General features: G+C 36.8%; 1 long non-coding RNA gene across 2 annotated transcripts in view; it reads left to right on the forward strand.

Annotated features, from left to right (window-relative positions):
* Positions 1-7,729, forward strand: part of LOC131752674 (uncharacterized) — an 87,375-nt gene extending 79,646 nt beyond the window's left edge. The window contains exons 5-7 of one of the 2 annotated variants that reach the window (XR_010838058.1): positions 1,839-1,928; positions 5,787-5,845; positions 7,362-7,729. This is a non-coding gene — a long non-coding RNA (uncharacterized lncRNA). The remainder of the gene's footprint in view (positions 1-1,838; positions 1,929-5,786; positions 5,846-7,361) is intronic. The other variant, XR_009334589.2, reaches the window with a different exon arrangement.
* Positions 7,730-11,545: the final 3,816 nt, after the last annotated feature.

Below are 11,545 nucleotides of genomic sequence, written 5' to 3' on the forward strand. Positions count from 1 at the left end.
TTTCAGCTGCGGCGTTGCTGAAAACAATCACACGATCCTATGCTCTTGTGTTTGGATGTCTTCATGGGCTTCCAAATCCCTTGGTCCCTCAACACCAACCTTGCATTCTCCCAGCCTGCTCCCCAGGAATTAGCCGAAACCTTCTCCTTGCTCCTCTCCACCAGCTTATTAGCAGCAGAGGTAGTGACCTCTGGTTTTCACCAAGAAGCTTTAGTTCATCGGACTCTTCCCCCACTGCCTCATTCACGGTCTCTGAATGTCCAGGCTTCTGACCTGTGGTTTTCTTACTGCTTCCTCCTTGTTCAGGACAGGTCTTCCTCCCTAATATCTCTCTCCTTTGTCGCCATATTGGTATATTGGTTCTTTTCATTGAACGTGTAACAAAGTTCAGTTTTCTCCTTTTTCAAACAGAAACAAAGAAAGTTAAGAAAAATCTCTGTACTGCTGCATCCTCCAAATAATCATCCCACTTCTTTCCTGCTGTTTCAAGCTAGGTCTTTGGATATAGGATGTGGGAGCTACAGCACTTTCTTTCTGTACTCAATGACTTTCTATTTCACCTTAGTTGTCTGTAATTTGGCTGCGTCTAACATTACACTCACTCATGCATAACATTATTCTATTGAAGTTGCTCTTGACCAAATCACCAGCAAACTCCATAGAGCCGAATACTACAAACCACACTTTTCTGTCAGTGATACCACTTGAACACCCCTTCTTGTCTGTCACTACTGACATTCATTCCTTTTTAAAACTCTAGTCTCCATTGACGTGAGCCTATTCTCAATGGAATTTCTTTCTGTCTTTATTACAGTGAAATCTTACTGTTTAGAGGCCCATCTTATTCTGCCTTACTTAGCATGACTAGTTTCTTTGTGAGACACATCACTGGTTTTCAGATTTGCTTCTCTTCCCATGCTTTACAATCTCTCAAGGGATCTAAGTCACCTGTATGATGTTTATATCTGCTTAGATGTTGCTGATACTCTAGTGTTTATCTCCAGTCAAGATATCCCAAATCTATGGCTCTGTCATCTGCTCTTCCCATAGACCCTTGTCCATCCATGACCACAGCAAACTCATCATCTTTTCCCCAAGGAATAACAACGTTCATCTCCTGAGCAACCAAAGCCAGAAATCTGGACACCATCACATGCTCCTGACTCTTCCTTTCTGTTCTTTCCTGCACATATAATCACGAACTCATAAAGGTGTCCACTTCTCGCTATCCTGCCAAGAGTCCAATTTTTCTATGTACTTCTCCTGTGTCATTAAGAAACTCACACTTCTTACTGGGACTATTCCAATAGTCACCTAACTAACTTTCTGTCTTCAATCCACCATCTGGTCAATATACTTTCCCCATAGCATTTGAAAACAAAATCTTTTAAAACATTTAATTGTGTTACAGAATCCTTTTATGCACTCTGAATACAATGTCCTAATACGTTTCACACATTGTTCTAGTGGGAAATGTGAAAATTAGCTAACTGGGAAAAAATGAAGTTTTACCTGAAACTTCACAGAAGTTCTCAAGTTTTATTTCAGTACATTAAGGAGTTAATGGCAATTTAAAATTTTTTTCTCAGGTAAGTGAGGTTGAAGAGTTACTAATCTTAAAATGGTGAAGAACTTTTAAAATATTAACGACAAAGAAGGAGGAAAAAGGAAAACAAAATAATGAGAAGATTTGACTACTTGAACTTCGATCTTTAGCATGTCAAAAAAACGTACAATGAAAAGGCAGTTGTCAAATGAAAAAGAATATGAAAAATAAATAAGACAAATTATTAATATGCTTAATATGTAAAATTTAAAAATATATGTTCTTAATATAGAAACTTCAATAAGGAGAAATTAACACCTCAAGAGAGAAATGAACAGTGGATCTGAACAGAGAAGTCACAAAAGAAATACAAATGAGAGAGGTAAATTTTACATATATGATGTAAAATTCTGCTTCACTCATGAAAATTCAAGTTTAAAACAATGAGATGTAATTTATCTTTAGTAAAGTTAATTGATGAACAAAAGAACACAGAAGCCACCAACGCTGAAAGAAATGTACTCGTACTGTATGATGTATGATTATCTTTGGTTTTTGCTAATACTCACTTTATGCTCGATCTGCCTTTTTTGAAAATGTGACCTCCCCAGTGATGGCTGATTGGACCAAGGGCACACACCTGTCCCAAGGGGAGCTAATCCATAAACTTGGCAGAGACTTTCATAATTTTTCCCTTGGGAACTTGAGCTAAAATCTATTAAATCAGTCAGGAGGTAGTAGGTGTATAAGAGATCCATAATGTCATGAAGATGTGAGGTAGACTTCATTTTACTTTACTTATGTGTCAGTAAGTCAGAAGCAGAGGGTGATTAGTGAAGAACAGCAGTTCCCTGAAAGATGGACAGGGCAGTTTTCATCCACAAAATTCCAAGTCCAACACTCATTTTCCCAGCTGTCTTTGCTATGCTTTTGGATAGCTTTTAGATATCTACCAGTTGATTGAAGCCTTGAAATTAACCCTAGTTTACTTGTTAGCTAACACTGGTATCTATTCTTTGCCTTCAGAATCATACAGTGCTCATGAGAATATGAACTCATGTAAACTTTATGGAAACAATTTGGCACTATTCATTAAAAAAATTTAAATGTTTGTAAACTTTGAATCTTTCATTCTTATTCTAGGATTCTCTTTAATGTATGTATGTATGAAGATGTTCAAAGCAACATTATTTTCAAAAATTTAATGCTGGCAGCAAGCTACATGTCCAACAATGGGGAATGGAGCAATTAATTATAACAGGAATATGATAGAAAATAATAATTACCCAAGAATGTTTTCATGACTGAAGAGCCTGCTTATAATTAAGTAAAACTCAAACTGAGGATTAAATCCCAACTTACTAAAGAAGCAGCTTTGGCAAAATTAATCAAGCTTCTTAAGACTCGATTTTCTTAACTATATAATTGGTATAATATTTTCTATCTGATAATGTTTTCTGAGGATAAATGAAATAATTTATGTAATGACTTTAGCTCAATACCTGACACAATAAATATTCAGTAGTAGTAGCGGTAGTAAACTCTATCCTATGTATGATAGGATCCCATTATGTAAAATGTATTCTTTTTATTTAACTCTTAGTGCTGAAATTGTGGTCCTTTTACTTCTCATATGCATGACATCATTTTATTTTATTTATTATTTTTTTGCTTTGTTTTTCTTTGATTTGTTCAAGCTGACAACATTTACCTCTTTACTATCTTAAAAGACTCTAGGTCTTGTTTCAAAAAAAGTCACACCACAAATTATGCTTAACTTTTAGTCAACTGCAAAAAGAAATAAAATTAAATAGAATTATCATTTACTTTACTAAACTCACACAATGATCTAGGTATACTGTCTCCTTCAATCCTCATAGGAACCATTTGAGGAAGGACATACAATTTTGAAGATGGGGACAAGACAATAAGTCATATGTCTGTGTCATAACTGGTGGAGTGATAGCACTAAACTCTACCATTTCATTTATATTCAAATTTTGAGAATCTATCCGTTAATGAATAACTTCTAAGAAAAAGAATAGTATATTCCTTTCAAGACAATAATTCAGCCCAAATTAAGTATCCCTGGGATTTAAGTGAAATACAAAGATATAGTCTGAGAACAAGGTGTGTCCTCTCAGACTTCATATTTGGAAGGATGGCACTGTAATTTAAGTGATTTGAGACCTGGTTTTTCTTGTTCATCAGTGAAAATTACTTGCTCTGGTTGCTGCTTCAAACTGGCACCAAGAGCAATGTCAAAGACATGATAAGAGCTCAACAAACATTATGTGAATGAATGACTCATAAGCATGGCTACATAGCAAGCCAAGCCCTCAATGACTGACTCATATGATATGATGCTTTATGCCAGATGCTATGAATCAAAGTTGAGTCTTGGCTAGAAGACTGTAATTTTTTTTCAGAAAACTACATGTACAACAGTGACATTTATTTCTAGCCTCCAGAGTGGATTCCTAACATTCTCTTATATATTTACCATATATGAATTTAACTACAATATTTCTTCCAGCTAATAGACTAACAATGGCAAGACAAACCATCACTGTATAAAGTAGTAAGAAAGAAAATGAAAGAAAGAAAGAAAGAGAACTCTGACCATTATGATTTTAAAATGCCATCAATTATAAGAGACGTCTCAATTTAAGAGATGTTAAAATATAAAACAGATACATCTAGAATCAATGAAATAGAATATTTATTCCCAGAAGTCCACCGGGTTGCATTCCTTCTATTAAACAATAGACACAATTAAACCTGAAAAGGTAATGCAAATAAGAAAAAAATGATGGAAAGATTTTGGGAATGGGTTTAATTTTTCCCCACCATTGACCACAAATGAAATGTACGGTTTGAAGTTTACAAGTGTTTTTTAGAATTTCCAAGGGTTGTTTGAGTTCTACATGATGTTTATCCTAGATGCTGGCTTAAAAATCTAACTTTCCCCTTGACCTTAAGGTAAGAATAACTCCTAGGTATAAACAGATTTTTTCCTAATTTCTAAGACCATAAATTATAGGTAGTAAGAAGAGCTAGCATTTATCTAGCAGCTAAATTTGTATTTTTACAAATCCTTTCTTTTACCTTCCATGAAACCATCACAATTCAATATAATTTTAAAAGGTCTTAATCACATTTTCCAAGTAAGTCCCGCTTCCTCTTCAGACAAAATCACTCATTCTTCCTGCTCCCTCTCTGAATACCTTCAGAGTCCTTTAAACCACCCCTCCTCATGCAAAGTTTTCTGGAAAATCAACACCAAATAATAAGAATAAAAGATTCCACTATATTCCCTGCCTGAATCTCTCTAAGCCCTGGACAGACAGCTTGGACCCAGGCACATAAGCCTTCACTAGTAGGGCCAAATCACACAAAGCCATTTCTAGATGCCTGTTCTGTGCTATCAGTCCCCTTACCTTAGACAAACCCTCCTGCTGGTTAAGTGCTAACACATGCTTTACAACTGCAGGAGAGGATATGGTTTACAGATTAAAATTAGACGCAAAATTAAATTGCTTGAACACAGCAAAAAAGAAGAGGGTAGTCGAAGGGGTGGAGAAGACAATTTGGTCAGGCCAGCACTCACACACACTTAGTTCCAAGGCTTGGATTTCCATAAATTTCCATTAGAATACTTGGGCTCAGGTTCTACTTTCATTACTGAGAGTCACTTTCAGAGCAATAACACATAGAATCTGTCAAAGAATATGAAGTCCCATGAAAATGCGTGTTTAAAATGTGGAATTTACAGCCATGTGAGATCGCTGAGTCAAATACCAGAGCTCCTTTTAGAGAGCCAAAGAGAGTAATTTAAGGACTCCTAATGACATGTGTTACTTTTCAAGCTACTATAATAAGAGTAATCAGATCTCAGGCTTCAGGGTGTAACCTGATCACCTGTGCTTTTCAGAAAAGAATTTCTGTGTACACGGACAGCACTGCACAGCTGGCCAAGCACATTACTGGGCATGTCAGAAGGAAGGGGAGGAGAGATCACCTTCTCCAATCCATTAAATGCCTTTTGCAACTGGTAAACACAAACTAACACAGCAGTTAAGATACAGGAATCTTGATTAAATTTAAAAATGACAGCTGTTGCCTGAAAATGAAGACCTAAACCAGTGGAAAAGGAAATGAATAAGTTCATGGTATGTAGTTTCTTGGTTTAGAATGTAAGGTCATAAAATGCAAAGCTGTGTACTCTTCCATTCAACAGGTATGTGTTGGGAGCCTATTTATTTCCTGACATTTTGTTGAGTGCTGAGTCGTATCATGGTAAGTGGTCCCACCTCCTGGGTACTTGAAGTAGAGAGGCACAGAAAAATACTCATCACAAAGTTTGCTAATAGAGAGCTCTAATGTCAAGGCCTAGAGAGTAAAAGGTAGACCACCAGAACTTATAAAAAAGAGAAAAAAGGTCAAGACTGTGTCTTCCTAACTTGCAAAGCAAGGGAATGAAAACCAATGAAGAACTTCACTAGATCACTTAGGGAGAGGGCAAAGTTATGGCTTGTGAGTGCTAAACAAGGATATTCTTGACCAAAAGACAAGTCAGGATTAAAAACTAGCTCTCTGAATAAATTCAAGGTCTATCTATGGTTGGGTAAAAAAAACCTCATAGTTTATTGACCAATGAAGCATCTTCAGTTAGATCCAGTAATGGTTTGGTATACCAAGGTCACTCAAAGTTCATAGTCTTCTACAAGTTTCATCCGGTTAGAGCTGAAATTAACATCCAGTAAGAGTTGTCATGAAATTTAGTTTTGATATCTTCCAGGCAAGTTCTGTTGAAGTGGAAAAAATTTCCATTTGCAGATGTAGAGGTAAGTGGTAAAGGAGTTGAGGATAAGGAGTCAAAGGAAGGAGACAAAGCACCCCAGGCAGAGAGAATAACAAATGTGGACACCAGCAGAGGTATTGGAAAGTCAGTTTAAGGATAGGATAGAGGCCAGCATGGTATGGATGAAACAAAGCCTGCGGAACTGTTGTCACCTGAGGTTGAGAAGGTGGCCTATGGCCAGGCCATATAAGAATATATAAGCCATGTTAAACATGTTGGTCTACTGTCCAAAGCACAATAAGAATCCACCAAAGAATTTTAAAACAAGGGGTAAGGGTGGGAGTTGGAGGGTAGCGGATGATCCAATTGAGTTTCAAAAAACAAAAAGAAAAAAAATTCACTCTGGTTAGCGTGTGAAGGATGACCTGATGGGTTTGCTAGTGGAGCTGCTGATACACCATTTAGGAGAAAATGATCATTATCCAGAATAAAGATGAAGGAATTCTAAACAGAGAAGTTTCCAATAAATCTGGATTATTTTCACGATGAAAAAGAGTGATAGTGTGAGAAGAAATAATCAGGGCAGCCGTCCCCAACGTTTCTGGCAACAGGGACCAGCTTCATGGAAGGAAATTTTTCCACAGACGGCAGGGAGCATGGGGGGACCGGTTCCGGTCTGTGGCCCGGGAGTTGGGGACCCCTGAATTAGGGCACCTGAAGCGCAAACTACCCAATAATTCACGGATATAGCACTTAACCCTTGACCCTTAACCCTTGACCCAACGTTTTCCATCTTAGACAGCGTGGTTGGCAGTCTCTAAAATGGGCCCCAATGATCCTCTTCGACAGATATTTATACTCTTGTATAGCCACAATCTCTTGAGTGCGGGCTGGACCCAGAAACTTAACTCTAACCAGTTGAATGTGGTGGAGGTGAGGGAATCAGTTTCAAGATTAGGGTACCAACAAATGTGTTTTCTCGTTTGGTGGTTCTCTTTTGCTTTCTCCCAGTTCACTCTCTATGGGGAGAACCACCTGCTGTATCCTGAGACCATCTTGGTGGAAAGTGACTCGTGATGAGGGACTGAGGCCACAGCTGCTTGAGTGAGCTGGCAAGTGGACCCCATTGTAATCCAATCTAGATGTGACTGAAGCTGGACCAACACCTTGACTGCATGCTGAGCCAAGAGGAGCCCAACCAAACCGCATCAGATTCCTGACCCCAGAAACTGTGAGAGAGCAAGTCTTCATTCTTTGAAGCTGCTAAGTGTTGAGGTGATTTGTTACACAGCAATGGATAACTAATGTAGAAAGCTTGCTGGTTTAGCAAGCAGTTTGCCCTTCCTCTGTCACTTTTACTGATTTTTTCTTTCTTAAATCTCCCGATGCACTTCTTTATACTTCTTCACCATTTTATGACTTGTCACTTTTCTTACTAAATCTTTTCTTAAAATGTTATGTTTTACAGCAGTCAGCAACAGATAGACATAACAGAAAGTCTAAATGGCTTTTTAAGTTTTCATAGTTCACAGGTTGATAAAAGCAAAATGAATAGTGGTATGACTTTTTATAAGTCCAACTCTATTATAAAGTTAGGAGGCATTTTGCTTTGGTAAATTTCACACTTTCAAAGAATAGATGAGCTCAAAGTACTAAAGTACTTTTATCTTCTCTGCTTTGTTAATTTTAATGATTTTGGTAAAAACTATGGTTGTACTTATCAAGTAAAAATAACAGTCTTCAGATTTTTGATGCAATTAAGTAATAATTAAAGAAAGATCTCTTGGTATCTCATTGATGATTTTTGGCTACTACAAAATAAAATGGACTTTGGGCATATATAGATTATGAAATTAACTTATTTCCATGAAAATCTTGTCCACTGGATACTACAGGGCTTTAGTCTTCAGTAATTCCCTTCCTATCTTTCCTCCAATCTCGAAGTATTTCTGAGAGGTTCCAGGAGATTTTACAAACCCAGTCAAACTTGACACCGCACCACCCTCCTTTTCCCTACTTCTGCTTTCCTGTGAATGATAACCACTCCCATTAGCATCACTGTCCTCTCGCTGCTTTCAGTCACCCTCAGCAGGGACTGCTTCCCCCTGCTGACAATCTCATTGGGTAACAGCAATCTGGCCGCCAAGCTCTGCTGCTTCTGAGAACCACGACACCCCTGGAGTGCTGACTCAAACTTCCAGAGCTGCCAGTATGGGGGACTCCAAGGGACCTTCTTTCATCTTTCGGTGTAACGCTCTGGTAAAATGGTACCGAAGAACTGCATTTTTTCCAATATCATATACAGCCTTAATGGAGCAGTTCTTCCTGTTTATTCAGAGAACCAAGCATAAATCTGTAAGTGGAGCCAGCAGACTCATCTCCATGTCAAGCACCTTGCTAAATTCTGAACTGCCTTGCATGTAAAGGCTAAGGTTTTAAGATTGGGCTCAAATTAAAATCCCTCTCTCTTCCTCTTCTTAGAATGGAGCTGTCTGTAAGAAAGCTTCTCAATTTTTCACACAATAGATTCTAGGGAAGGCATGGCCAGAATCATCTGAGTCACAGCAAAGGAAACTACTTGACGTCAAACTAATTCTACCCACCATCAAAGGAAAGTCATCCTCTAGCCCTTTCATGTCCTTCTGTTAACAACAACAGCAACAACGGCAAAAACAAAAAATGAATAAATGTCTCGAGATTTCATGGTAAAAGCACTGAATTTAAAAATTGGGAGATCCGTGTTTCAGGCTAGCTCTAACACACACTGCTTCTTTGATGCAAGTCAGACTGAATATTCTCCCAGAGTTTTCCAGATGCAATGATTTCCTCATCTCTAAATAAAGTTTCTGGAATAGTTGATCTCCTAAAGTCTTTTGCAACTTTAAATCTCTACAATTGAACTAAGAAGAAAAAAGAAATTTGGCCAAAGTATTTAGCAAAAGGATTATATGACTTAGTTAGAAACTTTGTTTTACACATGTGTTTGTTGATAATTGGGGTTTTTTAATGCTTATACATTTTTACTCACTTTTTCCATTTATTCAACTGAAATATAAATAGAGGGAAAAGCGTATGTTAGTTTGGGTTAATAATCAGATTAACCAATTAAAAATATGTAGATGAGACGAGAAAAGAAAATTTGAAAGACAAACAGAAAATGCATATTAAAGCAGGACAAGTACAAGGAGGTGTGAAAGGAGTGACAATACAGGGAATGAGAAGAAGAGTCATCCTGATGTTTCCATTTTTGATTTAATCTCATTTCCACTCTGAGGAAGTCAGCAGCAGGCTATAGTTTTTGCTGTTTTCCTTCACACTAGCAATTCTCAATGAGGTGGAAATCACATCATGAGTCCATCAAAAAAGAAAGGCAACTGACTCAGACACCTGACTCTGAGCCCTGGCACCAAGCGGGACTCAATGTTTGTGTTACTAACTTATCTTGTACCAAGAGTGCCCCAACACAAATAAAACATGTCAAATAAGTATACATGTAAACTATAAAGAAGTCTGATTTCATTGCCAGATTTATTTGACCTTGTATAATATCTGCATGGGCACACAAGCTGCACCTGGGTAACAGACATATTATGTGACTTCTACTTTATTTGATTCAATGCTGTCAGAAGGGAATGTCAGCCATTGGGAACAAAATGGCAATCTGGTTACACAAGAAGAACTTGCTTCCCTTTGCAAATCTTCACTGAAATTGCAAAAGAAAGCAACAGTAGAGAAAAATTGAGAACATAAGGAATGGTGCTATTCACATTCTGAAACCTTTGAAGAATTCCTTCACTAAATATAGGCAGGTGAGCCTAGATTGAGAGAAGGACTGGTACCCTCAGGTATTGCAGATGGGAATGCAGCTAGTACCACCGCAATGAAAGGGAGTTTGACAACATATAACAGAATAATACATCCATTAGCTCTTTGATTTAGTAACCTCACTTCTAGGAATCTATTCCAAAGATCTACTGAAAAAAAATGAAATGACTTATGTACAGTTATTTGTCGTAAGATCATTGAGTACTAAAATATTTACAATAAAATGACCCTCAACAAGGGGGACACAATGAGTAAATGATGCCACCTCCTCATAATGAAATAGCAGGATGTGTAAAAAGAAAGAGGGAAAGTCAGTAGCCACTAAAAAGGTGAAATCTCCTGGATGTTTTGTTCAGTGAAAAAAGCTAGATGAAGAACATTATATATTTTATGCTACCTTTTGTGTTAGAAAATATTATGTATTAAAATGTATTTGCAAAAAGAAGCACTAGAAAGATAAACCAAAAGCTAGAATGGCTACCTATAGGTGGAAAGCAGTAAGGATGGAAGTTAGACTTCTCTGAATAGGTCTTTTATATATATGTGCAAGCTTGTAAATATATATGTTGCATACGCTTTACATATTCAAAAAATTAAATTAATTTAAAAATATTGACATTCATAAAATTAAAAATGAACTGAAATAGATGAAGCTAACTGCCTATCCAGTTGGTAGAAAAAATAATTATTTTAAGTGAGTTTATATGATATATAATATTATTATGACAGTGTCAACTTTGCAGAATATATATGAGGGATACATAAAGCTATAAATAAGTCTTAAATTTCATTTAATGGTTTAATTCTTCAGTAATTCTGGTATTATGAAACTTATATAAATTATAGGATAATATAAATAATTTACAACAATACATAATAATGTTACTGTTATAAAAGCCAAGATTTTCAGTATAAGTGAAAAGAGAGACAAATATGAAATCAAATAATTTAATTAAAAACCATGTAATACTATAATTTAATTGGAAATAGTATAAACACATCTTTAAAAAACAAATATGTATGTCCAAATTTTGTCCACAGCAAAAGCCTAGAAGCAATGACAGTCTTGGTAAATTACATTATTTGTTCGAACCATTCTCTGTCCCTTTCTCCTGGACCCATTTCTCTCTCAAGTGCCACTTCCTATACAGGAGAAAGAGCAGGCTCACAGCTTGGAGAAATGACTGTATAACATGCAACGTATTCAGCTCAAAGGGGGGAGGCCATGTCAGTAGACTGCCCAACAATTCAGGGGCCTAATTTAAACATGAAGGGATAGTTTGAGGTTCAAATACACAAAGGAGCAGAGAAGAAGAACTGGGAAAGACAGTTTTAAATTTTGCAAGAAAAAACTGATCTTTTTCCAATTA

The sequence above is a fragment of the Kogia breviceps genome, chromosome 1, assembly GCF_026419965.1.
Source record: "Kogia breviceps isolate mKogBre1 chromosome 1, mKogBre1 haplotype 1, whole genome shotgun sequence".
Taxonomy (NCBI): Eukaryota; Metazoa; Chordata; class Mammalia; order Artiodactyla; family Physeteridae; genus Kogia; species Kogia breviceps.